The 27,581-nt window shown below is 39.2% G+C and overlaps 1 protein-coding gene across 12 annotated transcripts in view; it reads left to right on the top strand.

The window, feature by feature from the left end:
• Positions 1–27,581, top strand: part of nr2c1 (nuclear receptor subfamily 2, group C, member 1) — a 126,375-nt gene that overhangs the window by 23,024 nt on the left and 75,770 nt on the right. For 4 of the 12 annotated variants that reach the window (XM_072241478.1, XM_072241466.1, XM_072241467.1 and 1 more), the window contains 2 exons: positions 15,855–15,911; positions 21,048–21,121. The exons of 3 other annotated variants lie outside the window; for them this stretch is intronic. The gene's annotated coding sequence lies outside the window, so the exon portion shown is untranslated. Of the gene's footprint in view, positions 1–15,854; positions 15,912–21,047; positions 21,127–27,581 lie in introns of all 12 variants that reach the window. 5 more of the 12 variants (XM_072241474.1, XM_072241468.1, XM_072241475.1 and 2 more) reach the window with 2 other exon arrangements.

Below are 27,581 nucleotides of genomic sequence, written 5' to 3'. Positions count from 1 at the left end.
TGTTCAAGCCTTTTAACATTCGGAATGTTTCTATGAGACCCCCCCCCCCCCCGGTTCGCCTGATCTCCAGGGAATACAGCCCAAGAGCTGCCAGGCGTTCCTCATATGGTAACCCTGGAATTATTCTCGTGAATCTTCTCTGAACCCTCTCCAGTGTCAGTATATCCTTTCTAAAATAAGGAGCCCAAAACTACACACAGTACTCCAAGTGTGGTCTCACAAGTGCCTTATAGAGCTTCAGCATCACATCTCTGCTCTTATATTCTATACCTCTAGAACTGAATGCCAACATTGCAACACACATCAAAGTTGCTGGTGAACGCAGCAGGCCAGGCAGCATCTCTAGGAAGAGGTGCAGTCGACGTTTCAGGCTGAGAACCAAAGAAGCAACTTTGATGTGTGTTGCTTGAATTTCCAGCATCTGCAGAATTCCTGTTGTTTGCCAACATTGCATTTGCCTTCTTCACCACCGACTCAACCTGGAGGTTAACCTTTAGGGTATCCTGCACAAGGACTCCCAAGTCTCTACATTTTGAATTCTCTCCCCATCTAAATAATAATCTGCCAGTTTATTTCTTCCACCAAAGTGCGTGACCATACATTATGCAACATTGTATTTCATTTGCCACTTCTTTGCCTATTCCCCTAAACTATCTACGTCTCTCTGCAGGCTCTCTGTTTCCTCAGCACTACCTGCTTCTCCACCTATCTTTGTATCATGGGCAAATTTAGCCACAAATCCTTCAATCCCATAGTCCAAATCATTGACATACATCATAAAAAGCAGTGGTCCCAACACCAACTCCTGTGGAACTCCACTGGTAACCGACAGCCAGCCAGAGTAGGATCCCTTTATTCCCACTCTCTGCTTTCTGCCGATCAACATATATTCCACCCATGTTCATAACTTCGCTGTAATTCCATGGGCTCTTATCTTGCTAAACAGCCTAATGTCCAGCACCTTGCCAAAGGCCTTCTGAAAATCCAAGTACACCACATCTACTGCATCTCCTTTGTCTACCCTGCTTGTAATTTCCTCAAAAAATTGCTGTAGGTTAGTCAGGCAGGGTTGTCCTTTTAGGAAACCATGCCGGCTGTGGCCTATCTTGTCATGTGCCTCCAGGTGCTCTATAATCTCATCCCTAGCTATCGATTCCAACAACTTTCCAATCACTGATGTCAGGCTAACAGGTCTAGAGTTTCTTTTTTCTGCTGCCTCCCACCCTTCTTAAATAGCAGAGTAACATTTGCAATTTTCCACTTATCCAGTACAACGCCAGAATCTATCGATTCTTGAAAGATCATCATTGATGCCTCCGCAATTTCTCCAGCTACTTTCTTCAGAACCCGAGGGTGCATTCCATCAGGTCCAGGAGATTTATTCACCCGCAGAGCAGTAAGCTTCCTGAGCACCTTCAGTCATAATTTTCACTGCATATACTTCACTTCTCTGACACTCTTTAATGTCCGGTGTACTGCGGATATCTTCTACAGTGAAGACTGATGCAAAATAGGCATTCAGTTCCTCTGCCATCTCTGCATCTCTCATTACAATATCTCCAGCGTTATTTTCTATCTGTCCTATATCTACCCTCAATTCTCTTTTCTCCTTTATATACTTAAAAAAGCTTTTAGTATCTTCTTTGATATTAGTCGCCAGCTTCCTTTCATAATCCATCTTTTCCTTCCTAATGACCTTAGTTTCCTTCTGCAAGTTTTTAAAAGCTTCCCAATCCTCTGTCTTCCCACTAGCTTTGGCTTCATTGTATGCCCTCTCTTTTGCTTTTACTTTGGCTCTGACTTCACTTGTCAGCCATGGTCGTGTCCTTCTTCCATTTGAAAATTTCTTCTTATTTAGAATATATCTGTCCTGCACTTCCCTCATTTTTCACAGAAACTCCAGCCATTGCTGCTCTGCTGTCCTTCCTGCTAGTGTCCCTTTCCAGTCAACCTTGGCCAGTTTCCCTCCTCATGCCATTGTAATTTCCTTTATTCCACTGAAATACTGACACATTGGAATTTAGTTTCTCCTTCTCAAACTTCAAAGTGAACTCAATCATGTGTTGTGTTGTAGCAGCACTATAGTGCAAGGCATAATTACTATAAATTGCAATAAATAAATCTTGCAAAAGAGAAATAGCAAGGTAAGGTTCATGTGATTGTGGGCCATTCAGAAAGCTGATAGTGCAGGGGCAGAGCAACAAGATTTGAGTTGCTGTAAAACTGCTTTGCATGGCTTCAGATGCTCTATTTCTCAACCGAAACTCACTTGTTCCTCTCATGAACATCAGATTCACACAAAATTAAAGCATTTACCATCTTTTTGTTTCTGTTTCCAAAAGCATTGAAATGCTGTTTTTCTGCAGAGAATGCTGATCTTATTTAGTCATAAAGCACAGAAACAGGCCCTTCAGTCCAAGCTGAGCTATTCTGCCTAGTCACATTGACCTGCACCTGGAGCAGAGCCCTTCATAACTCGCTCGACCAAACTTCTCTTAACTGTTGAAATCAAACCTGTATCCACCACTCCTGGCAGCTTGTTCCACACTCTCATCACATTCTGAGTGAAGAAGTTTCCCTTGAACATTTCACCTATCATGCTTAACCCAAGACCTCTCGTTCTAGTCTCCCCTAACCTCAGTGGAAATCCTATCTATACCCTCATAATTTTGTATACTTCATTCTCCTGCACTTCAGGGAATAAAGTCCTAAAGATAAACCCTTTGTGTCCTTCATCAAAAGCAATTTTAGCGGTGAAATTCTATAGAATATTCTAAATGAGTGTCATCAAGAGAAATATGCATTTTGAGATACTGTGATTGACTATTTACTATTCTGAACAGAAACTAGTGTCTTAATGATTTGGCTGTTGCATGTATGAGCTTTCCATTAGTTTGTAAACTAGTGCTATTCAATAAAGGCTGGTATTGCTTTAATTTGGGTTCTTAAGTGAAATCTGGTAAGTTTCCCGCATTAAGATAAGGATTATGGCATTTTCTTTGCTTTTGTATTTTCAACTTCAGGAGTTAAGACTATATTTTTTGTCTTCCTAAGACAGAATTGGCAATGGCAGATATTATTCAGGTTTTAAAATTGCAGAGTTAATGGAAAAGTCAGGGTTACGTTTAGTGAAAAAATTTAGTATTTATAGTGGTGTTTTGGGTCTTTGCTAAGCTTTGTATTATTAAAAATGCATTTTGATCTAAAAAGTAACATGGGATGACAGAAACAACAGGAATTCTGCAGATGCTGGAAATTCAAGCAACACACATCAAAGTTGCTGGTGAACGCAGCAGGCCAGGCAGCATGACAGAAATATTTTAAGAATCTCTTAAAACAGCTATCCCTGTTCCATCTGTTAACCCAGAACCTGACCTTGACCCCAGTGTTAAAATGCCTTGCTTTTTTCTGCTGTAAACGTTGATAGGCATAATGGACTGGCATTGGATATGTGTTTGAAGTCTCAAGTACTATATGATATGCATGTTAAATGAGAAGCTGGTCAATAAGGAAATGATTACAAAATCGATAAACCTATTGGATCGTTTTTTAATGAAAAATTCCTGCTAACATAAATGCCCAAAAAAATGATTGCTTTGGACTGAGTTCAGTTAAGCACAGCACAAGGATATGTAATTTATTTTGAATTTTCAGGTTAGATTGAGGTTTGGCATAGAGCTGAAGGTCATGTCAAATGAATCAAGATCTAGAATACTAAAATAGCTTAATGTGCCCTCTGACGTACAGCTTTCAAATGATAACATAAAGTTCAAGGGCATTTGAACTATGAATAAAACATTCATTTAAGAAAGTGAACACGAGGAATTCTGCAGATGCTGGTAATTCAAGCAACACACATCAAAGTTGCTGGTGAACGCAGCAGGCCAGGCAGCATCTCTAGGAAGAGGTACAGTCGACGTTTCAGGCCGAGACCCTTCATCAGGACTAACTGAAGAAAGAGCTAGTAAGAGATTTGAAAGCTTTTAAATCTCTTACTAGCTTTTTCTTCAGTTAGTCCTGACGAAGGGTCTCGGCCTGAAACATCGACTGTACCTCTTCCTAGAGATGCTGCCTGGCCTGCTGCGTTCACCTGCAACTTTGATGTGTGTTGCATGTAAGAAAGTGAGCTCTTTATGCGCCTTGCAAAAGTGTTAAGTTTTGTTATTTGTGTTGGTCATCCAATAACCACACTTGCAATAGGTCTTGATATCCCACTTTTGCCCTTCCCTTTCTTCCAAAGAACTAACAAAGATCAATCTTGCTCCCTGAAGCAACTACTGAATTATTGGTCTCTGCCTGTTCTTCATCAACGTGTAAAATATTTGCTTATTCAACTGAAGCCCTCTATCCTTGATTTTATAGCTGGAAACAATTAATATCCAAGCTTTCATTGATGACTCCTCCCCCACTGAGCACCAACACCCATCCCTTACAATAGTGGTCCCCAACCTCTTGTTCGCGAAGCATGCAGGGGTGCAGCGGTAGCCGGGATGCACCCAGCACATCCTTAAGAAAAAAGCCGAAATAAACAAGCTAATTAGGTGCTGCCTGGCATGTAAATGTCGGCCCAGATCTCTGCACCCCTGCATGCTTCGTGGCCCCGAGGTTGGGGACCACTGCCTTACAAACAGTGTAACCCACTTTCTATCCCTAAACTACCAATGACAGTGGCAAAATTTTCTATTTACCCTACTGCCAAGTACATAGACCACCCCTCCCATCTCCACTTTAAACCTTTCCAATCATAAAGATCATCCCTTTACAGCCTCTTCTACCTTGGACTTCAGCATTTCCGAATTAATAAATTATAGCAAACTATATCAGTGAAGAATTTTGTCTCTCAAACTGTCATCTTGTATACCTGACACAGTAGACTTTGAAGCCTCTTGTTGATGGTGTTTTCATTGACATCTGTAGGTGAGAGATGTTTATCTGCTTGCCTCTAACACTGTGCATTATTCCATCCTTCTCCAGGGCCCGTTTGTATTTCGCCCTTGAGCCCTGGGTGAGGACTTGCCTGTTGCCCTCACACTTTTCACTATACAGGCACAACATTGTCTACTGGTCCCTTCATAATTAATAAATGCCTCTTTTAATGTCCTTCCTTACTTCCTAATCTTTACTACCAAAATGTTTCAGCTCCATCATCAAAGATCCTCACCACCCAGGCCATGCTGTTTTCTCGCCGCTGCCAACAGGTGGAAGGTACAGATACCTCAGGACTCGCACCACCAGGTTCAAGAACAGTTACTACCCCTCAACCATCAGGCTCTTGAACAAAAGGGGATAACTACACTCATTTAAGGACTCTATTATATTTATTTATTGCTATTTATTTATTTATATCTGCAGTTGCCAGTTTGTTTACAGTTAACAGTTCTTGATGTATACAATTTAAAGTTACTGTTCGATAGATTTGCTAAGTATGTCCAGAGAAAAAGAATCTCAGGGTTGTATGTGTGATGTGTGTCCTCTGACTCTGCGTGATATTACCGAAGTTCAAAATAAAATTCATTATCAAAGTTAACCTCCGTGTATGCAAGCACCCAACTTGTACTATATCCTTTTCCAAAGGCACTTTTTGCATTCTCTTCCTCTACTCCTCGTGAAGGTCTGGATGAATCAGAATTTATTCTGGGATTTGTATAAATAAACCCAGTGCAAGTCATTTGATTCCTTTGAGAACCCACATATTTGTTGATCCTGTACCCTGCTAGGATCATCAAAGGAGTGATTCTGTGTTTTGTTACATTGTCTGGAATCCAGACAAACTAGAAGTTATGTTAGAGGAAGCTGGCTAATCAAACATTGAATACTGTAATGTAGTAGTGGCCACAGTTGCCCCCGCTGGGCGGGCGGGGGAGGGGGGCTCAGGGTAGCGTAGCAGTTAGTGCAATGCTGTTACAGCTCGAGGTGTCGCAGAGTTCAATTCCGGCACTGTTCAGTAAGGAGTCTCTGTATGTCCTCCCCGTAAAATGCATGGCATTACCCAAAGAGCTTCAGTTTCCTTCCACAGTCCAAAGATGTAAAAGGTAGGTTAATTGGTCATTGTAAGTTGTCCCATAATTAGGTTAATTAGGGTTATGGAGTTGCTGGGGTGGCGTGATTCAAGGGGCAAATTCTGCACTGTGTTGCTAATGGAGAAGTAAACATGTTGGCCATCGATTAGAATTTTCATTTTATTGTGCTGCAAATAACCTGCAATGATTTCTATCACAGTTGCCTCTCAAATCCTCCTATTTGTTATATACAATTGCCCGCTCAGAACCGTACTGGATAACCATGATAAATTCTTCCTCTCCATCACCTCCTGATCACTCCACCGTAAGATTTATCATACCACGACCCTATATCCAGTATGATAAGAGCTGATATTTTACCTCCATATATATGTTGGGTTCAAGAAGTCTTATCACGAACTACATTCCTGAGCTGCTGAAAACTGAGGCTGAACTGGTCTGTGTGCAACTTTGGTATCATAATTGACCTAAAGTAACCACAAACCTGCTCCTTCAAGTCATCTGACCTCGATTTCTATCATCGCTTACAAGTCTGCCCCTGATTCTGCAGCTGAAATGCACTTCCATTCTCTAGAAACTTGAGACATGATTGTGCCAATGCTCTAGATATTTTCTACTCAGTGTAATCTTAGAGTCTTCTAGAACTTCACTGGTTTTAAACTATTTCACACTAAGTTGTGCTTACCATAGCTCATTGACCTATGTTGGCTAATGGTTTACAAGTGTCTCAATTTTAATATACCTCTATGGCTTCTCCTTTTTAATGTGTAAATTCCTTTAACCTTGGATATTGCAATCTTCTTGATCAACAAAGAAGACACCTCCTTTCTTAGTTTAGGATGTACTTTAAAAGCTATATCGCTGACTGTACCCTTGGCCCATTAACCTTACACCTTATGAAGCTATCTTAAGTTTTGTCTGACAATCATGATGTGCTTTGAGATATTTTATTCCATTTAAAGGTTATATCCAAATGCAAATTGGTATTAACATAATAAAATATTCCAAGATGTTTCATTAAAAAAATTACAAATGAGTTGATACGGAACCAAAAGGGGTAGTTTCAAATAAGTGACGAAATGCTCATTCAAAGAAACTGCACTAAAAGAGAGAGAGGGAGATAACTTAGTATAACTTCTGCACACCATCATGCCTCTCTTACCATCACTTTTATGCAGTTTCATATGAGAAACAAAATGCTTAAGCAGTTTAGGAGGTCATTGAATGAAAGGTTCTCCTCTAACATAACAGAGGACCATAACACCTGTGTGAAGGGATCCTTGTAACCCAGCTACTGTTTTTGTGTAATTATGCAAGTCATTTCCTGGAACTTGCCCAATGTTTCCCTGCAAGCAGCTATGTGTTTACAAAATGTAACCAGCTTGTCCCTTTATCTTTCATAACCCATCCTGTTTGAGTTGCTTGTTCCTTTGGATGGAGTCAAATCCTTTCATTATTTACTAAAAGCAAGTCTCACAGTCATTGAGATTGAAACTGAAAAGAGAAAATGCTAGAAGTACCCCGTAGGGCTGATCTACAGGCAGAATTAATGTCTCTGGAATCTTTGATCAAAACTGGAAAAAGAGGCAGGAGTTTAAAGGTGCAGAAAATGGAGAGGGAAGTTCTTTGATATGTTGGAAGCCAGGAATAATTACAAAAGGAATGTTGGTACAAAGCAAAAGCCATATATAATGGGACACAACAAAAGGGTTGGTCCAGAAGAAGAGTGGAAAAAAAACTATTTGGAGATCAGAGAATAAATGTGTCAGGCTAACAAGAAAGTTGTGCATAGGCTGCATCTGGAGTAGCATTCATTTCTGGTCACCCTATTATAGAAAAGATATGGAGGCTATGGAAGGAGTACAGAAGTGGTTTATCAGGATGCTGTCTGGATTACTGTGCATGTAATCCAGATAGCAGAAGAACTTAGACAAACTTGGTAAGTGGCAGAGGCTGAGGAGAGAGCTGATAGAAATTTATAAAATAATGAGAAGCTTAGGTAGAATTTTCCCAGGGCTAAATGTCTGAACCTAGAGAGCATGCATTTAAGGTGAGATGGGGGAAATTCAAAGGTGGTGTGTGGACCAAATATTTTACATAGAATAGTGGGTGCCTGCAATGCACAGCCTGATAGAGGTGTTTAAAAGGCTTTTAGCATATTAATTTACAGTGAATGGAGGTATATGGACATTGTGTAGACAGAAGGGATTAATTTAGTTGGGTATTTAATTAATAGTTTGACATATCATGGGCTGAAGAGCCTGTTATATGTTACATGTCAAATGATGGGTACCACTTCATGAATTAATCTGGAGTTGTTAGCCCCAGTCAAAGGATCACCAACCTCTAATTGTGTGAACACCTGAAAAGGTTGGGTAACAATTTCCCATTTCTCCTAATAGAACAGCTCCACTCTGGTGTGTAAGTTTATTTGAGCAAGATGCAGCATTGGTGCAAAAAAATATTTTACAGAATGGCAGGGCAAGGACATAACCTTGTTTGACACAATCCTATACTGGTAATTGGATCTGCTGTAGGTAGTTTAGTTAAGATCATGGTTTCCAAGCAATCATAAAGCAAATGCATGATGGAAATCGACTTTTGTAGCAGCTAAATTTTCAGAGGATCCTCCATTTCCCCACCAGTTGAGGGCGTTTGTCAACAGGTCATGAATAATGGTCAATGCTACCCCTTACATTTCTCGTGTCTATTATGCCCTCCAGACGACACTGTGATTTGGGGTGCAAGTTTTCAGTCATTGGGAGGAGAAGGTTGAAGATGCCAGTGATGAATTTTTCCTGTGTGCAGATAGAAGTGACATCACTTATGTTTTCAGAAGTCATTTACTTAGCCTTAACTGATCATCCTGCTGGCATTTAGTGTCAGCATTCATATAAATTAAGTAACTCTTTCAAAAAGATATCTTTCAGAGCTTTAGTTACAAGAATATATGGATTTTCCAGGGGAAAGGGTGAAATGATAGCTCAGGACAGGAAGTCAAAAGCACCTTTTGAAAGATATTTTTGGTCAAAAGTAAAAAAGCAACAACATTAAGACAGGAGCATCATCACTGGAAAAATAATGTGAAAGTAGAAAAATAGGAAGGTATTAACTTACAAGAACTATTTCCGAAAAGTGGCATGGTGAAGTTCAGCATATTGAACAAGTCACTGAGGTGGCTGCGTTGGCAGAATTGGAGGGTCAAGAACACAAGGCTTAGTGCTTGCTGCATTTTTTAAATATATGCAAGTTGGAATCTTTTGCAGCTTCGGAAAGCATTACTAAAAAGTGAAGGAATCTGAGTTATTGAGAATTGGAATATTTTACTCGTTGTGGAGGGAGATGGGGGGGGTATACATTTCAGTTTATCTTTCAATTTGGGATCCCATGTTGGTCTACATCCGTGTTTCCCAACCTAGTGTCCATGGACCTCTTGCTTTAATGGGTTTGGTCCATGACACGAAAGAGGTCAGGAACCTCTGGTCTAGAGTGAGGAGACTTCTCAGATTGCCCTTTGCAATTCAGGTCAACTTGTTTCCACTCAAATTCTGTAGCTTCTGAGGTGGTTGAATGAGCCAAATTGGGATCCACAGAAATGGCAGACAGGCCAAGAGGTGTTAGTAATGGCAAACAAAAGGGTAGCATGGGACATGGTACACTTTATGGCAGATTTATGTGTGCTCCTGATCATGTACTCGGTTCTGCAGTCCATCTGGAATGTTTCTTCTCTATTTAGAGCTGTCATGTGTCAGGAATTCCCACAAATCTTTTGCTTGCCCAGTAGTCTCTAGTCATGATGGAATTCAGAATAGATTATAAACTGATGAAGTTTGGTTCAGACATGTCAATGACATTTTAGTTGGCAGAGTGTAATTTCAGCCCTTAATGCTGAGGACGTTGGTCCATAAGATGTGCTCATATTTGTTCACTTATCCTGCATATGGACTTTGACATGCACTGTGTTAATAGCCTTTCTGTGCTTTGAAGTAAAGGGTGTAGGTAGTTAATAAACATGCAAAAATCTGCAGATGCTGGAAATCCAAAGCAACACACACAAAGTGCTGGAAGAACTTAGGCCAGTCAGCATCTATGGAAAAGGGCAAACAGTTGACTTTTTGGGCTGAGACCAGGGCCTGCTGCGTTCCTCCAGAATTTTGTGTGTGTTGCATTGGTAGTCAATATATCAAAAATTTTGAGAGCAGTAATGAGCCCTCCCAATCCATTTTAAGTTTTATGCTGATTTTGATTTCTTATTCTTTAAAAGCTCTTCTGCTATAAAGCCAAATACTGTGCTTGCATTGCTATGGGAACCATAAATTTCATTGGTGATGTTCACCTTCATTGAAAGGTGGTTCCCAAGATATGGAAAGTGTTTCAAGTTCTCCAGGGTTTCATTGTAGACTGACTGTAGACGATTAGTGTTCTTCATCAAGTAACAGGTTGGTAGAGAAACTTCATTTTCCATATGTCCAAAGAATAATTTGGTCATTGTCAAGGAAGGAGAAAAAAGGCAACTCCAAAAATCATATTGTTCTTACAAAATGCTTGAAGCATGGCCCTCTTAAAACTAGTGCCCTGCTTTGCCAGATAGAAAACTGGCACAGTGAACAGCAGATGAGGTGTATAGCCACAGTTGAGTGTTTATAATCAATTAAAAGGATTTTTGTACACAAATGTTCTGAGTGTTTTAGTCAATGTTAAATGGCAGGCTCCAAAAACTGCATATTGAAGAAAGTATTCCAGGAAAGCATTCTCAAGAAAGGACAAGTATATTGCAAAAATGGATATTAGATTGTAATTTGCAATCAATTTTTCTCTGGTTGAATAGTTAGTAGTTCTGTGTAGATGCTTGACTTAGGGTAGTGTACTTATTAAGCAGAGCAAAGTTAATCTGACTGTTCCAAGGTTAGATAAATGGAATTTAAAAAAAAATACTCTAAGCCAAATCCTTTTTAATGGTTTAATTGATAGAAAGCAACCTGAAATTTATGTAGTGTTCCCTTATGAGTCCTTGACATTTACAACATTGTTTGTTTGGAATAATGAATGATCATGTTGACTGCTTTTACAGCAAGTATTGCTAAATTTGTTCAGAGAAGTCAGGAGTTCTGAAAAGTAAGGAGTCCTAATCTGCCAGTCAATTTAGGAATAGTAAGGTTCATATTTTGAAACAATTGCTAAGCATTTGATTTTAATAAAATGTCAGTGGGTAGGGCTGATTTTTTTTTTTAAGTTCACAGTGCTGTGAATTCTACCAGTGCTAGTGTTAAATTTTATTTTTTCCTGCCCACCCCTTTGCCATCTCTTTCGTAGTCCATATAGGAGATGCAGACATAAGCAAAAGATAGGAGTGTGATCACTGTATAGCTTTGATTGTAGATTAAAAGAAAGAGGAGGACAAAATATTTCTGGACAGACAGATTCTGGCCCTGAGGCTTATACTATCTGTAATTAGTGGAGCATATTGCAAGTCAGAAATGGTTGTTGTTGATAACATTTTGCAAGTTTAAAATTGCTGCTAATTGTAAATATAAAATAGATCAGTAGATTAAATTTTATATGAAACTGCTGGAACTTTGATTTATGATCATGCTCCTTAGATTATTTACTATTCTGCTGTGTTTGCAGAGTGTGAAATATTGTATCAAAATTTCCTTGGACAAAGGACATCAGTTGTTTTTGGTCAAATATTTTTCTGACAAAAGCATCTGTTTTCTATTAATACAGACACCAAGTGAAGGCTTTAGCATATACAAATCTTATAAATGCTACAAGTTAATATTAAAGCCTTTTCTTCACTTAATTGCATTTGTTAGTTTTATATGCATGATTACCCAGACATCCCACCCTGCAAAAACTCATTTCAGGGAGGTAGCACCATCAATTTGCGGGAGACTTCCGGGAGAGGTGGGATGTCTGCAATAGAGTAGCAACTTAGCAGCTGGCCAGCTAGTTTAAATAACATTAGCTATGCTAATGAACAAATGACACCTGTTAAACTCACCTCAACATGTCTTTTACAGTCTTAACCCCCCATGGACAATAGAAAAGTCACTGTTGCAAACAGTGCAGCGAGCAACACTGTCATTATTTTGACCCCTATTAGGCAGGGGTACACTTTAGTGTAGTCTAGGGTGACGTACGTTTTATATTTTTTTTTTGGAACACTCTGCCATGGCGTGCTCGCGCTCTCTCTCTCGTGGTCACTCGCGCTCTCGCTTGCTCTCTCTCTTGCTCTCTCATGGTCGCTCGCACGCACACTCTCAAGCACTCTCGCTTGCTTTCTCACTCGTGCGCTCTCGTTTTCTCACTCGCTCTCTCGCGCGCTCTCTCGTGGTCGGTCTTGCGCTCTCTCTTGTTTTCTCTCGCTCACTCTCAAAATAATTGATTTCCGTGATATTGTATATAATTTGCGGGCATCAGGGAGCCACTATTAATATGCAGGAGACTCCCGGAACTTCCGGGAGAGGTGGGATGTCTGATTACCTGAAATTGGCTTTGCAAGCTACTTGATCCATGGTTTGAACCCTTCTATTAGAGTAGAGTTACAGTCCCATTTGACGATTTAATTTTCTCATTGATTGCATGATAGGTGTTGGCACTTGTGGGTCATAATGACCTGTTAACTGCATCACTCCCAACTAAGTTATGGGTTGGGAAGGCATGTCATGTCACATTATTTCTCTTGTTCAGCCTGCAGTGTTAAGCTCTACTAACTGCTACTGTTTTGGACATACCAGTCTTTCAGTAATTCTCAATAGGCTGCTGTATTTCCCTATATCAAACAGTGTCTGCACTTCAAGATAAAGTGTTTTGGAACATCCTGATCTCCTAGAGAATCATAGAATAGTTTTAGCATAGAGTTAATGTATTTGGTCTGTCATATCCACATTGGCACACTACTACAGTAATAGGGCCTATATCCCTCATTGCTTTATGTACTTCCATTGGCCAAGGAAAGGCAGTCTCAGCTTCTCATCAGTCCTTATAACTATTTCCTGTATCCCAGGAACCATTCTCATGAATCTTTTTGGACCCTCTCATGTCTTCATACCCACTTATAATGTGGTAACCAAATTAAATACGCCAAATGAGGGTGGTCCGGTGTTTTTATAAAAACTATTTTCCCAAACTGTTCTGCTATTTCACAATGATTTATGTATAAATGCCACAACTACCTCTGGTCCTGCCTGGCATTGAGAAAAACATTCCTTTATTCTCTTGGTGGTTCTAGGGATTTTCTCTTTGGTGAGAAGGAGGTGAGCGATGAATTGATAGAGGTGTACAAGATGAGTAGAGGCATAGTTCGAGTGGATAGCCAGTGCCTTTTCCCCGAAGTGGTAATTGCTTAATGCCTGGGGACATAACTTTAAGGCGGGCATTCCCAACCTTTCTAATGCAATGGACCAATACCATTAAGCAAGGGGTCCATGGACCTCAGGGTGGGAACACTCTGCTTTAAGGTGTTTGGAGGTAAGTAGAGATGGATGTCAGGGGTAGGTGGGGATGTCAAACACTAATATCAGGATCGTAAACACAAAATAATCTGCAGATGCTGGGGTCAAAGCAACACTCACGACACGCTGGAGGAACTCAGCAGTTCGGGCAGCATCCGTGGAAAAGATCGGTCGACGTTTCGGGCTGGAACTCTTCGTCAGGACTGTAGGGGGAAGGGGCAGAGGCCCTATACAGAAGGTGGGGGGAGGGTGGGAAGGAGAAAGCTGGTAGGTTCCAGGTGAAAAACCAGTAAGGGGAAAGATAAAGGGGTGGGGAAGGGAGGCAGGGAGGTGATAGGCAGGAAAGGTGAAGAAGGAATAGAGGAAAACACAATAGGTAGTAGAAAGAGGCGGAACCAAGAGGGAGGTGATAGGCAGCTGGAGGAGGGGGTAGAGTGAAATAGGGATAGGGGAAGGGAATTACTGGAAGTTGGAGAATTCTATGTTCATACCAAGGGGCTGGAGACTACCTAGACGGTATATGAGGTGTTGCTCCTCCAACCTGAGTTTGGCCTCCTCATGGCAGTAGAGGAGGCCATGTATGGATATATCTGAATGGGAGTGGGAAGCAGAGTTGAAGTGGGTGGCTACTGGGAGATCCTGTCTGTTTTGGCGGACGGAGCGGAGGTGCTCGATGAAGCGGTCCCCCAATCTGCGTCGAGTTTCACCGATGTAGAGGAGGCCGCACCGGATGCAATAGTTGACCCCAACAGACTCACAAGTGAAGTGTTGCCTCACTTGGAAGTACTGTTTGGGGCCCTGAATGGTGGCAAGATCAGGGTGATGGTAAAGGCAGATATATTAGGGACATTTAAGAAACTCTTGGGCACAATGGTGAGATAAAAATGGACTATGTAGGAAGGGAGGGTTCAATTGATCTTGGAGTAGGTTAAAGGTCAGCATAACATTGTGGACTGAAAGCCTTTGTGTACTGTTCCCTGTCCTTAAAAATCTAGTCCAATACTGCTGATTGAGAAAGATATCAAAGAACAGTGACAAATAAATAAGAATTGCCAGATAGGAGATATGAAAATCTTTTAAAATCACAATTAACGCAATGTGCACATTGAGGAAAAGGGCATTGGCCAAAGTACAAATCGATGGCACTAATATTGTAAATTAAATATTTTTTGTTGCTTGTTGTGTTCTGTTGTTCTGATGAACATTTTGGGCATGCTATGTTTGCTCCCGAATGTGTGGTGACACTTGTAGGCTGCCCCCAGCACATCCCTAAGTGTGTTGGATGTTAACACAAATGACGCATTTGACAGTATATAGTACTTCAATGTACATGTGATAAATCTGAATCTAATTCTTTGGTACAGTGATGTACACTGGATGATCATGGAAGGGATTCTGAGAGGAAACTTCTTCATTCAGCGAATGGTGCAAGTGTGGAATGAGCTGCCAGCAGTAGTGAATTGTAACATTCACTAAGTTTGGATGGGTACATGGATGGGCAGGGTTTGGTCTAGATGCAGGTAGATGGGACTAGGCAGAAGATCAAGTCAGCATGGACAAGTTGGACTGAATGGCTTGTTTCTGTACTGTAGTACTCTCATTCTAAAAATGCTTTGCAGGCAAAATATTGAAATATATTTTCTGTTGTTCTGGCTAACACTTGCCAAAATTGGCAAATGGTGTGGCCTACAAGTAGGTGATATAGTCACTTTATCTCTTCATTTGTGTTCTTCTGTGTGCAGAATAACTGCTTGTTGACTTTACAGTAAACACAGGTCTAGAAATATGTTACCTACTGTATGTAATGGCCCAATTACATACAGCAAATTTGAACAGACCTGGAGATCTTTTATTCAATATTTTCATTTAATGTAATTTTTTTTCTTCTCTTTTTTGCTCCATATTTATATACCCTTCTTGTTTTTTTTTACTGTTTTTAATGGAGGTCGGGTTTGAGGACGTGTTTTTAAGTTCTTTAACTCTACCTGTTTCCAAGTTAGCCCATTGCTTTGCTTTGCTTTTAGTTTAGTTGCACGGTGGGTTTTTTTTTTCCTTTTCTCTATTGAGATATATATATATATATATATATTAGTATACTATTATGTTACCTTAGTATGTTATGTTTAAATTACATTGTATCATTTTTTTCTGTATTAATATCTCCTGTAATTTTATTATATTCTAACAGTGTATTAGTGCCTATATGGCTTACCTTTTTGTATACTTATTCAATAAAAAGATTTAAAGAGAGAGAAAAAGTGCTGTGTAAATGCACTGTTGGTCTTTGTATTGTGTAAAATTATTTTTCAGCTGATGCTATGTTAAATTTATTTTTGAAGAATTGAAATACAATTTTCTTGCATATTTTAACATGCAGATTAAAAAGTGGCTGTTAATATTAAGTGCCAAGCTGGAGAAAGAAGAACAGCAAAAGGTATGTAGTGGAGAATTCTGAATCATACTAGAATTGGGATTCTTCAATAAACTTGAATTATACTGTTGAAATTTTTAGATAGAATCTTTGTTGTTTAATGTGTCCCATTTGAAACTTGAAAGTAAGTTGCTGCAATACGAGATAGACAATGGTTTAAGCAAAGTGGTAACAATTTAACAAGACCTTGAAAATTGGGCTTTGGCTCTCATGTCAATGCCATAAAATGAAGCTGATATGCAAGAATATATGTATATTACTTCTGTGGGGTATCAAATGACATATGAAACAAAGAGACTCTCAAACTAAGGTTTAATACAACCTGGTCTTTACTAATACTTAAGTCGCATACAATTAATACTCAGCAACTCTACATTTGATTCTTGTTTTTTTTTTGCTCATTACACTAAATCACAAGATCTATGGTTTGGACTTGAGTAATACCTTTGTGAGGTAAATTGACGAGGTTCACTCCAATGGGAGTTGTAATCTTCTCTTAATTTCCAAACTCTGGGCCTGCTTTCCTGCTATGGTTGTTCCAGAGTTGTCACCATCCTCAGTGTCCACAATGCATTTAATGCACTTTTTCTAATCATCCAGAAGGTTTGTGTTGACGTACTTCTGCCCAGGACTTTCATTGCCCTGGGGTCCATCATTTAGGGTCGGATAAACGGGACACGTCTGTTCCATTTATTTCCTTTTAATCTTTTGTCTCCATCAAACTTGAGCAACCCTTACTTGGCTGAGGTAGCTGTTCAGTTCCACTACCTCTTTATAACAGGCTAGAGTTTGTGCAAAAATTACTTCTAGAGTTGATGTAAAACAACCTATTGGTGGAACTTAGTAGGTTGAGTGGCATCTGTGGCTGTATAACTACACCATGCTAGTGAAAGAAATGCTCTTGTAATGAGATTCCAATCAGATAACACTTAGAATATTATTAATTCGGGTTACCCTCAGATACAAAATTGGAATTTACAAACATCACTGTTTTACATCATTTGTTGAAAGTTGCCTCCCTTGTCTTCACAGTTTGTTTCCCAGTTATCCAAAGTGATTTTTGCTTTGCCCTGAATTCACAAACGAAGCTTGGCCTTCACCACAAAGTTGCATCTTGGTGTTTTTTTTTCCTTCATTCTTCTGGAACTTAGTAAGATGTGATGCATTTTCTTTTTTTTTAAACAAGAAAATAATTCTAATATTTAGAATGGAAGAGGGCTTATTTCTGTGGAATTTGAGGGCACAGGTTCATACATTAAAAGCAGCAATCATCCTAATTAAGATACAGTGAAAGAGAAAATAGTTCTTAATTTTATTATAGGACATTTTATTAAAGGGGAATTGAATTGATTTTTAATTGTCACATACCAAAATAGTGAGAAGTTTGTTTTGCATACTGTTCATACAAATCAAATCATTACACAGTGAATTGAGGTAGTACATGGTAAAACAATAACAATGCAGAATAGTGTTACAGTTGCAAAGAAAATGCAGTGCAGGTAGACAATAAGGTATCTCAAATGAGGTAGAATGTGAGGATGAGTCCATCAAAAGACAAATGATGTTGATAAGTTGGTTCAGCTACTGTGTGCGGTATTTTGCTCCCTAGGGTGTTGAGGCTGTGTTGCCTGCACTAGAGAAACGTAAGTACAGCAAAATATCTTGGAAGATGATAGTGAAGACCTCCAAGCTAAGATGACAGATTTACAGTACCTTTCATAAATATATGGCTGAGGTACAACCCATCAACTTTCTAGATTGGGTTGGTGGATGAAAGAAATTAGGAATAAGTTTGGTAAATATCAGTATTATTTTCTGGTGGTGAATGTTTTGTTTGGCCTAAATGCATGTTTTCTATTTAGTATTTTTTCCTTACTATTTTCTAGGACTTTTAAATGAGCTGTCAGCACCACTGACTCCATTGTGCTTCCTTCTCCATCACCATGTTAGTTTGAACTAATTGATTGATACCTCTGGCATTTTGTTCAACTCGAAGATGATCTGTTTAGTCTACATGTTTTCCATCATATTTACTTCAATATTCTGCTTCTAAGTCTTCCCACTATCATTAGAAAATAGGAGCAGGAGTAGCTCCTCTGTCCCTTCAAGCCAACCTAGCCAATGTGGGCAATGCTGATCTGTTCCGAGCTTTGTCTCTTTCTGTGCCTGTTTGTCATTGCTTTCAGTTCCCTGATTTTAAAAGAAAAATTGTGTTCTCTTTCAATGACCCCAGTGCCTCCACAACCTTCCAGGGTAGAGAATTCCAGATTCATTACCCTCTGTGACAATTTGAAAACTTAGACAATTTGAGTTATAATCACATCAAGAGAGACTGAGGATTTGAAATCTAGCAGTAATAAATTGGTGCCTGCAAATAAAACAATGCAGTTTTAAGATCATCATAAATTCGATTACATCATTGTTCTTTTGGAAAGAAAACCTGGCATGTTTAGCGTACTTTAGTCCTACACAAACATAGCTGAACCTTAACTATTCCTGAAGTGGTCAAGAGACCTCCAAGTTATGTGAAATGATTTGAAGCAAAATAATGGGAATGAAACTGAATGACCAGTTTACTACAAGAATATGATGTGGGAAAGTGATTAAAGTATATTCTGCACCTCCATCCTTTGCAATATCTCAGGATTGGCATATGGAGGGAGTCTCACTGACTTATCAAGGAGCAGGTTATCGTAATCATACTGTAGAATTGTATTTCTCAGCCAGTCCTGGACTATTCCTAGGTTCATTCCATTCCACGGGAATTCACCCTAATAAAGTCTGTAGAATGTTAGGATGGGGGTGGGGAAGGTGAAAATTGCAATCTGTTAATGTGGTAAGATGTTTTTTGTACTCTTCAATATTAACATCGTTGAGTAGTATCTTCAACCCTCTTTCAATTCAAGTATACGGCTTATAATAATGGTTGCGGGTTTTTGATGTCCAATACTGAAATGGTAGTCAAAGGCCAGAGCTATGAAACCAGTAACAGATGGTGAGAGGATCAATGGGAGGGAATGAGTCATCTATGACTTCATTTTCATAGATGACTGATAAGTCATGATCATTGCAGTGATCAGGTCCCATCCCATACTGAAGATACATTTCATTTAGTAGTTTAACACAAACATTGTCCTATGTGATGTAAATCAAGAGCACATATGGCGAAATAAAACAGAACATGATGGGACTCTAAGGACTGTCACAGCAGAGAACAATCTGTAACCTTATGGTCATGCTCCTCCGTCGTCATAAAACCAGGTGACCAGACTGTTCAATGCAGAATGTGAAACGTATGGTTATCCCAGCCTGAGATGCTAACTTTGCAAAGTTAAAACATGGAACATTATAGCTGAGCAATGGATTGAGCAGTTTGCATCAAAACCAATGATTGTTACTTTCTAAATGTTTGACTTTCACAACTTAGAAGAGCAAGATTTGTTTGTGGGTGAGAATACATGCTAACAATAAATGAATGAAAAGTTGATGTAGCAGTAGTATGTGATATCTAATTTACTGTATCCAAGAACTTAGTTATGAAGAGTTAGAAACATGCGTTTCTGAGCTGATATGGATTACATGGCACAATATGCATAATGATGAGAAATTTTACATGCTACTTCAACTTGATCATTAATAATAAGGCAAGTGGCAAATGTTCATGAAGTGCAAGCTGGTGATGGGAGTGATCCCATCCATGCAACAATCTCTTTGACTCCCTACTATCAGGCAGGAGGTACCATGGTATTAGGGCAAGAACTGTTTTCACGAGAAAATCTGTCAATGCTGGAAATCCAAAGCAACACAAATAAAATGATGGAAGAACTCAGCAGGCCAGGCAGCATCTGAGGAAAAGAGTAAACAGTCAAAGTCTTGAGCTGAGACCCTTCTTCAAGACTGGAAAGGAAGGGCAGAGTCCTGAAGAAGGGTCTCACCGGAAACATCCAGAGATGCTGTCTGGTCTGCTGAATTCTTCCAGTATTTTGTGTGTGTTGCTGTTAGGATAGGAAATGGTTTCTTTCCCCCAGGCCATAAGACTACCGAATTGCTTGTCACACATATGAATCTCATCATACGGTCTCATCACACATGAAGCTCTAGTAGCGTTCTGTTTACTGTTTAACTTGTACATGCACTTTTGTTATTGATTTATTTCTGATATTGCTTTGTGTTACATGCGTGTTATATGTACTGTTGTGTACCTTGGTCTGGAGAAAAGTTGTTTTGTTTGGTAGTATACATGTGTGCAGTTGAAAATGTTAAGGTATAAAGAGATAATTTGAAATGGATGTTTGTGTTGGGCAGAGCGCTCAAATAAATATTGACAAAACTGTTCATGGTGTAATAATGTTGTTGGTCCCTTTGGATTTATCCTTTAATCTGCTTTCAAACTACATTTTTCATATATAGAACATTGCAGTAATTGCAGCTTCCTTCATTTATTGCCCTGCTCCAATATTTTGCATTCAGTGTGAATTATTAATGTCCACTGACATTACAATAGTCAACCCTGCCAGAGGCTAGATGTTATTCATAGTGAATGGAATTATAAAAATTACTTAACTTTCTAATTTTGTGAATAGGATTCAAGCTACTGTACTTAAAAATTGTCAATTGTTTTTCCTATGAAAATTTGTTCCTAAATTTCAAAGCTTGCAATAAACACTGTGCCATTGGAGCTTTGTTAAACAATGTTACTGAAGAAACAGGCTAATTTTCATCCTAGTCAATTACCACCAAAAAAAGCATATTGCAGTCATCATCTTATCATTTCTTGTGTGCAAATTCATTAACACCTCTATATGCGGCACTTCAACAAACTTCACCGTCTTAAATGGTCCGTGAAGCCACTCAGTTCTGGATAGACATTAAATGCTGTTGCAAATACACATTCAGATGGATGAATATAGGGACACAAATCGGGAATGCTTGGAGGTTGAGGATGGTGCTTATCATAAAGTCAACAAGATTTTATTATGTTATGAGGAAGATGTGATATTACCTTTATTTAAAAACATGAATATGGTGTATCCAGGATCTGTAGGTACCAGTTGCCATATAGCTGTCCACCTGATGAGGATTCTGTAATTATCTTTGAATCTCAATTATCCATTGGATAAATCTGTGTATTTCTTCCAGGACATACTCATGAATAATCAGAATGGCAAACAGTATGGAGGAACTGGCACAGCAGATTGTTGAAGCTCAAATGGGTGAGGTATACACATAGGAATAATCAAAACCAGCCTTCTCAATTTGGTGATTGACTGCATTTCATTCCATTATAAGGAGCACATGATCTCATCAGCCAGCTCCTGCCACACCCCCACTTGTAAGAGATAAAGATGAGTGGCTCTGATGAGAACACTTAGTATCAACCTAGCATTTGCTTGAAGAAATCCAACAAAATGCTAAACTATTTGATTGTTTCATGTTTGAATTTGCACATCTAACAAGTAAAACAGAACTATTATGAAAATTAAATGAAGTCTGTCAGCTAAAATAGGGTTACCTAAAAGTATTTGTGTAATTGCCACTTGAATGGCATTGAATGTGCAGGTGAACTAGATACAAACAATTGGCAATTTGATGTCAATCAAAGGTTAATTAGTTTAAAGGAAGCTTTAAGTGATCAACACTGGCAAATTATCAAACTGTTCCACCATTGTTTGCTGGTAAAAGTTTTCTGGTTCTGAAAGATATTTTAAGAATTCTTGCCTAAAGCATTTGTCCTTAATTTGGATTGTTGATGGCCTGACTGCTTTGAACCATGTTAGGTTTATATATTATAACAAAGTGTTTCCCTGAACAGAATACAAATTTTGTGTCTGTACCATGTTTTGATAGTTGACAATGATGCAATAGTAATTTAATAGTGTATATTTTAAAACTGGAATCCCAACTTTGGATTTTTATTTGTGGATATACACCTAGAAATTTGCCCTCAGTTTAGTAGTGCTAAGTATATAATATGTCATAACTGTCTCATGATTTGATTGAAATCAATTCCAGTGGAGTACAGTGCCCAGCTGTTACTTGTGAGTTTACTGATAGCAACTAAGCACAGTTTTTTTTGTGCTATTGTTCTGAAGGTCAGAATGATCCACTGTGGAAAAGAAAACTTACTCAAACTTTATTAATATACCTGGTAAAGTCTACTACAATGATCAGTTGATTTGAATATAGCATGATCTCAACAACCAGAAATTGGACTCTATCAAGTAATTAGTTTCAGCACCTAAGTTACAGAGAAAGGTTGAACAAGTTAGGTCTTTATTCTTTGGAGTGTAGGAGGTTGAGGGGGGACTTGATAGAGGTATTTAAAATTATGAGGGGGATAGATAGAGTTGACATGGATAGGCTTTTTCCATTGAGAGTGGGGGAGATTCAAACAAGACATGAGTTGAGAGTTAAAAGGCAAAAGTTTAGGGGTAACATGAAGGGGAACTTTTTTACTCAGAGAGTAGTAGCTGTGTGGAACGAGCTTCCAGCAGAAGTGGTTGAGGCAGGTTCGATGTTGTCGTTTAAAGTTAAGTTGGACAGCTATATGGACAGGAAAGGAATGGAGGGTTATGGGCTGAGTGCAGGTCTGTGGGACTAGGTGAGAGTAAGAGTTCGGCATGGACTAGAAGGGCCAAGATGGCCTGTTTCCGTGCTATAATTGTTATATGGTTATAATTCTGCAGACTATAAACCAGCAAGAAAATTTATTTAATATCAATTAGATAAAGGATTGGTACTGTTAATATCAGAAAAAAAGCACACTTCATGTTCCCCTTCATGCGACTTTTGATAGTTTACTTCATTTACAACTGTCTGCTGGCTTCAGGGCAATTTATCAGAGGCTAAGTTGACCTTGGATCAGCTATTCAAAATCTTTGCCTGATATATATGAAGAAAGGGCATTGAAACAATATTTAGTGATCAGTCATTTTATCCATTACACTGGATATTTGAATTGATTGGAGGAGGTTGAATGAGATCTATTTCAAACATTTTGACCTTTTAGATGAATTCCCAGCCAAATGCATTGGCATAGATAAACTATATATATGGCAATATTATGTGGTGAGTGTATTTTATTAGCACATTTACTAAAGCATCCAGGAAATACTGAGCATACAAATATGAACACCAATAATTTTCAATGAGTTAAAATATATCAATAGATCAGAAAATATAATATCTAATGCTTTTGAATGAAGTATATACCCAAGGGTATCCATCTTAGTGTTAACATTAAAAATGCATTGTGTTTTGTACCGTATTATGTTTTGTGCATTCTTATCAACCTGGATATTTTAAGACCATAAAATGTTGGAGTAGAATTAGGCCATTTGTCCCATTTATTCATGCCTGATTTATTTTCCCGCTCAACCCCATTTTCCCACCTTCTCCCTTGATGCCCTTAGTAATCAAGAACCTATCAGCCTCCATTTTAAATATACCCAATGAGTTGATGTTCACAGCAATGAATTCCACAGATGTTGCAATGAATTCCACAGATTCACTGTTCTAATGAAGAATTTGTCACTGATCTTGACATTTGTTGTCTGGCACTATGACCATTAGGGAGTATTGGTAACTGCTAGATCTAATTAAGGCCTATAGGGTAAAATCTGATGGAACTTCCAACTAAATATCTCAATTAGCAGTAATTGTTTCTGTAAGATGTTTTGTCAAGTGCTTAGATGTAAATATCATTCACTGTAGAATTTATATTGTAAATACAGGAGGTAATCAGCTTTAATCTATGTATGCAGGAACTAATAATGAATTCACTAATTAAGCTACTGTAGACTTCATACTTTATTTTTCTGACATCTCTTCCACCTACTTACAACTTATCGAACCTATTCTTTTCTTCATCCATAGCTTGAAAACAAATATTCTTTCGTGCCCATGACTAGCAATGCACTGGAAGATCTGCATCCCAAGATCCTGGGGATTGGGGCAAATTCAAAGTGTGGTTGTATGTGGATTAAAAATAGGGCCTTTAATGCCTAACCTTTTAGGTTTTTTTGTCATTCCTATGGGTAACCCTAGGCAATTTATAAAGGAAGTACATGTTTGGCACAGCATTGTGGGCTAAAAGGCCTGTATTGTGCTGTAGGTTTTCTATGTTTTTAAGTCCTATATCTGTATACACAATGTAAAATTTAAATGTAAAATTGTGGCTAATGTTAATAGAACAGTTACAAAACAGTTTACTTTATTGTATTTGCCCAATACATGGAATCTAGCAGTGCATAGAAGATCATGATCTGGAAGCTTGTAATCCATTCCAATTCCAATACAAATCCCAAGCATTTTTTTTATTTGGATGATGGATTTCTCAATTGCTTATCTTCTGTAATGTTCAATTTTACATCTTTGATGAAGTATTTTTATCAGATTACATTTTTCCCAATATCTGAGTCATTTAAGATGGAGACCCAGATTGTGAACCAAACTTGTTTGATATACTGATCAAGAAGTCCTCTAGAATTTTTTATGATTGCTTTCTATGATGTCCTATTAGTATGTCTTCAAGTTGGTTGGGGGTCTCCCTGCTGTCTACCACAATGAAAATCATTGCCACAGACCTCCTCTATTTCCTCCTGGTGCTCCCCACTATAAATCTGTATTGCTAGGGCAGACTGCAGTTGATGGGGCCTTGGCTTAGTGCTGAGTAACAGGATATCGCTGCAGGATTCTTACACTTTCCTAGGCTCAATATATCTTTACATATTTCATCATTAACTTTTCCTCCATTATTAAGCCAAATGAGAGTATTTACTGAACCGTATTCGAATCTGTTTGCACCTTCTCAGCAAGTGATGCAGGCTGTGCCAACATGGAGCAAGACCTGGGCAGAACTTGGACATGAGCTAATATATAAGGAACATTTAGTGTCAGGAATGGTAAATCAGATGTCTAATCACTGCTGCTCATCCTCAGTGGCATTACCATTGCTTGGTTTCCCCACCATCAACATCACAATTGACCAGAAACTTCATTGGACCATAAATACAAGCAACACACACAAAATGCTGGAGGAACTCTGCAGGCCAGACAGCATCTATGGAAAAGAGACTACTGTTTCCATAGATGCTGCATGGCCTGATGAGTTCCTGTCACTGTGTGTGTGTGTGTGTGTGTGTGTGTGTTCGTTCTTTGGATTTCCAGCATCTGCAGATTTTCTCTTGTTTGTGATTGGACCATATGTGAGTGTGCCAGATGCTGGGTAACCCCTACAGCAAATGACTCTTCTTCTGACACTTCAAAATCATTCTATCATGTGCAAGGCATGAATCAGAGGTGTGATGGAATACTCTTCACGTGCCTAAATAAGTACAGCTGCCACTGAAGTAAGTACATTGCCGTTACACAGCTAGAATACTCTCAACAGCACCACTGGGGCCTATGACCTCCACCATTAGAGGACAAGGGTAGTAGGTGCAGGGGAGCACTGCCATCTGCAGGATCTCCTTCAAATGGCATACCATCCTCACTTAAAGAACATTTATCACATCTCTGGAGTTAACCCAGGGGCTACCTACCTAGCAGCATTGTGTGAGAGCCTTAGTCAGAAAAATGTAGTTGTTCAAGAAGGCAGTGAATCAATAAAAATGCTGGCTTTTCGATCAATGGCTATCTAAAAGTCAATAACTGAAAAGGATTTGAAAAAAAGATTGTGCACTGATTTTCCTGTGAAGTATAGTGAGGTCATTTCCCCACCTGAATGCACCTCCATCCTTTTTGCCTGCTATGGTCAAAGCACTTGGGATCAGCTAATATTTTTTAAGCATTATGGAAAAGTATTCTCCACCTGGCCACTCGAGTGATTTCATAAATTCAAGCAGCATTTATTTAATAGACTTCCTTGCTCTTCAAGGGTTGGAGGAATTCCAAGGAGCAGTGCAATTGGCACGCAAGAAGAGCTGCTGCCTCTCAGTTCCAGTGATGTGGGCTTGACCCCAACCTCTGGTGCTATCTCTGTGAAGTTTGCATATTCAGTCCTGTGACTGCATGGGTTTCTCTGGCTGCAGCAGTTTCTTTCCACATCCCAAAGACCGGCCATATAACCAGTTAATTAGTCACTTTAGATGGTTCTTGGTGTAGATGGGGGTAGAATCTAGGAGTTGATCAAAATGTTGGAGTAATAGGCTACGGGGGGAAATTATTACTGAAAGCTAGCAGAGACTCAAAGGGCTGAATGTTATGTAACTAATGCTGTTCCTGGGCTGGATGGAACATTATTGTTTAAAGAGCTAAAGATAGCTGTACCTCAGGCACTCTCCGAGAGACTTCTGCAGTGCTGACTGGGGCTGCGACGATTGACTTCTAACACCATCCTCCTTTGTTTCCCCTTTTGACCACTGTGTACTTTGTACAAAATCTTGAAGCACTGAGTTATCAATGCCTCTTTGATGATGGGGCAGTGATGATAGGGCAGTCTCACCTCTGTACGTGGGCTGTGGCACATAGCGGGCCTGGCAATGCCCAAATTGGGCATGAAGGAGCAAGTTGTTAGTGCACAAATGTTATTTGATAACACTGTCATCGTACACCACTTTGACCTAGCAAGAATTAACTGGATCAAATTTGTCCTGAGCACATGATCTGCATTATTGTACACACTTGTTCTGGGGGAGTATGTCCCCATCCCCAAACCTATGTTGCCAGTGGTTCTGTTCCATAACTTAGAATATGTCTAACTCTGGCAGTGAATGTGCCAAGAAGAGTTCCTGTGGAATGTCAGAATTGGTTTGCCAAGTCAGATAAGATTCCTCTTGATTTCATTGGGGCATGTAGCCTGATGGGGTTGAGATGTTAGTGCTTTATGAGAATAAGTTGATGGTCATGAGGTGATCATTGATTCTAGAATGAAATACCTGTATCTTAAGTCAGTGCATGCTCATTCTCAATGTCAAAACTACCTGAAACTTGGAATATTCTTGTTTTCCTTTTATGCTTTCAACTGGAGGTATCATCTCATTTCTCCATGAACTATTCTCTTATGCCCTGTTGCTGCCATGAACATACCATTACTTCTGAATCTCCAGAGTTCTTGATTAATGTGTTCCTCTGGGTTTTCACTCGGAGTTGTCCATAAGGGTCTGGATGGACCAGGTCCCCATTGTGAGTTTCAACTCTAATTCATTTTGATCACAGTAGAACTAATCCTACAGAATCTAGTTATGCAGTCAAGAAGAGTGGCAGAGAATATTTAGTGTACTTTGTCTTTACCCCACACTGGCAGACTGCCCTGTTGCAATTACTGCTGCAGAGCACTGATCGCTCCCAGCCCAACCGAATGTTAGGTGAGCTCCTTGAGCCTGCTGGCGGGTGCCATTTTCTAACTGAGATTCTGGAAAGCTCATTCCTGCCCTTTATATCAATACTGATTAATGGACTTGAACTTACTTATTTTATAAAACAACAGCCTTCAATATGAATTTGCCTTTTACTCTGAAAGATTTTTCCAGTGCTGGGTCAGACAGCATGTTGGAGATTGACAGGATAAAGTCTTGCTTCACTTGCAGGCCCCAGTCAATATGGCTCAGCAACAACATCTCCTCTACACTCACCAACTTAGCCCCCTGCTCTACTCACTTCTGTACTTATAAACATATGAAGAATGAAATGCAGTGATGAATCAGCGTAGAGGAGGGAGATTGAAAATCTGGT

The sequence above is a fragment of the Mobula birostris genome, chromosome 23 (genome assembly GCF_030028105.1).
Source record: "Mobula birostris isolate sMobBir1 chromosome 23, sMobBir1.hap1, whole genome shotgun sequence".
NCBI classification, from domain to species: Eukaryota; Metazoa; Chordata; class Chondrichthyes; order Myliobatiformes; family Myliobatidae; genus Mobula; species Mobula birostris.
The sequence above is the reverse complement of the archived record's forward strand: the minus strand, read 5'-3'. Positions and strand labels throughout refer to the sequence as shown.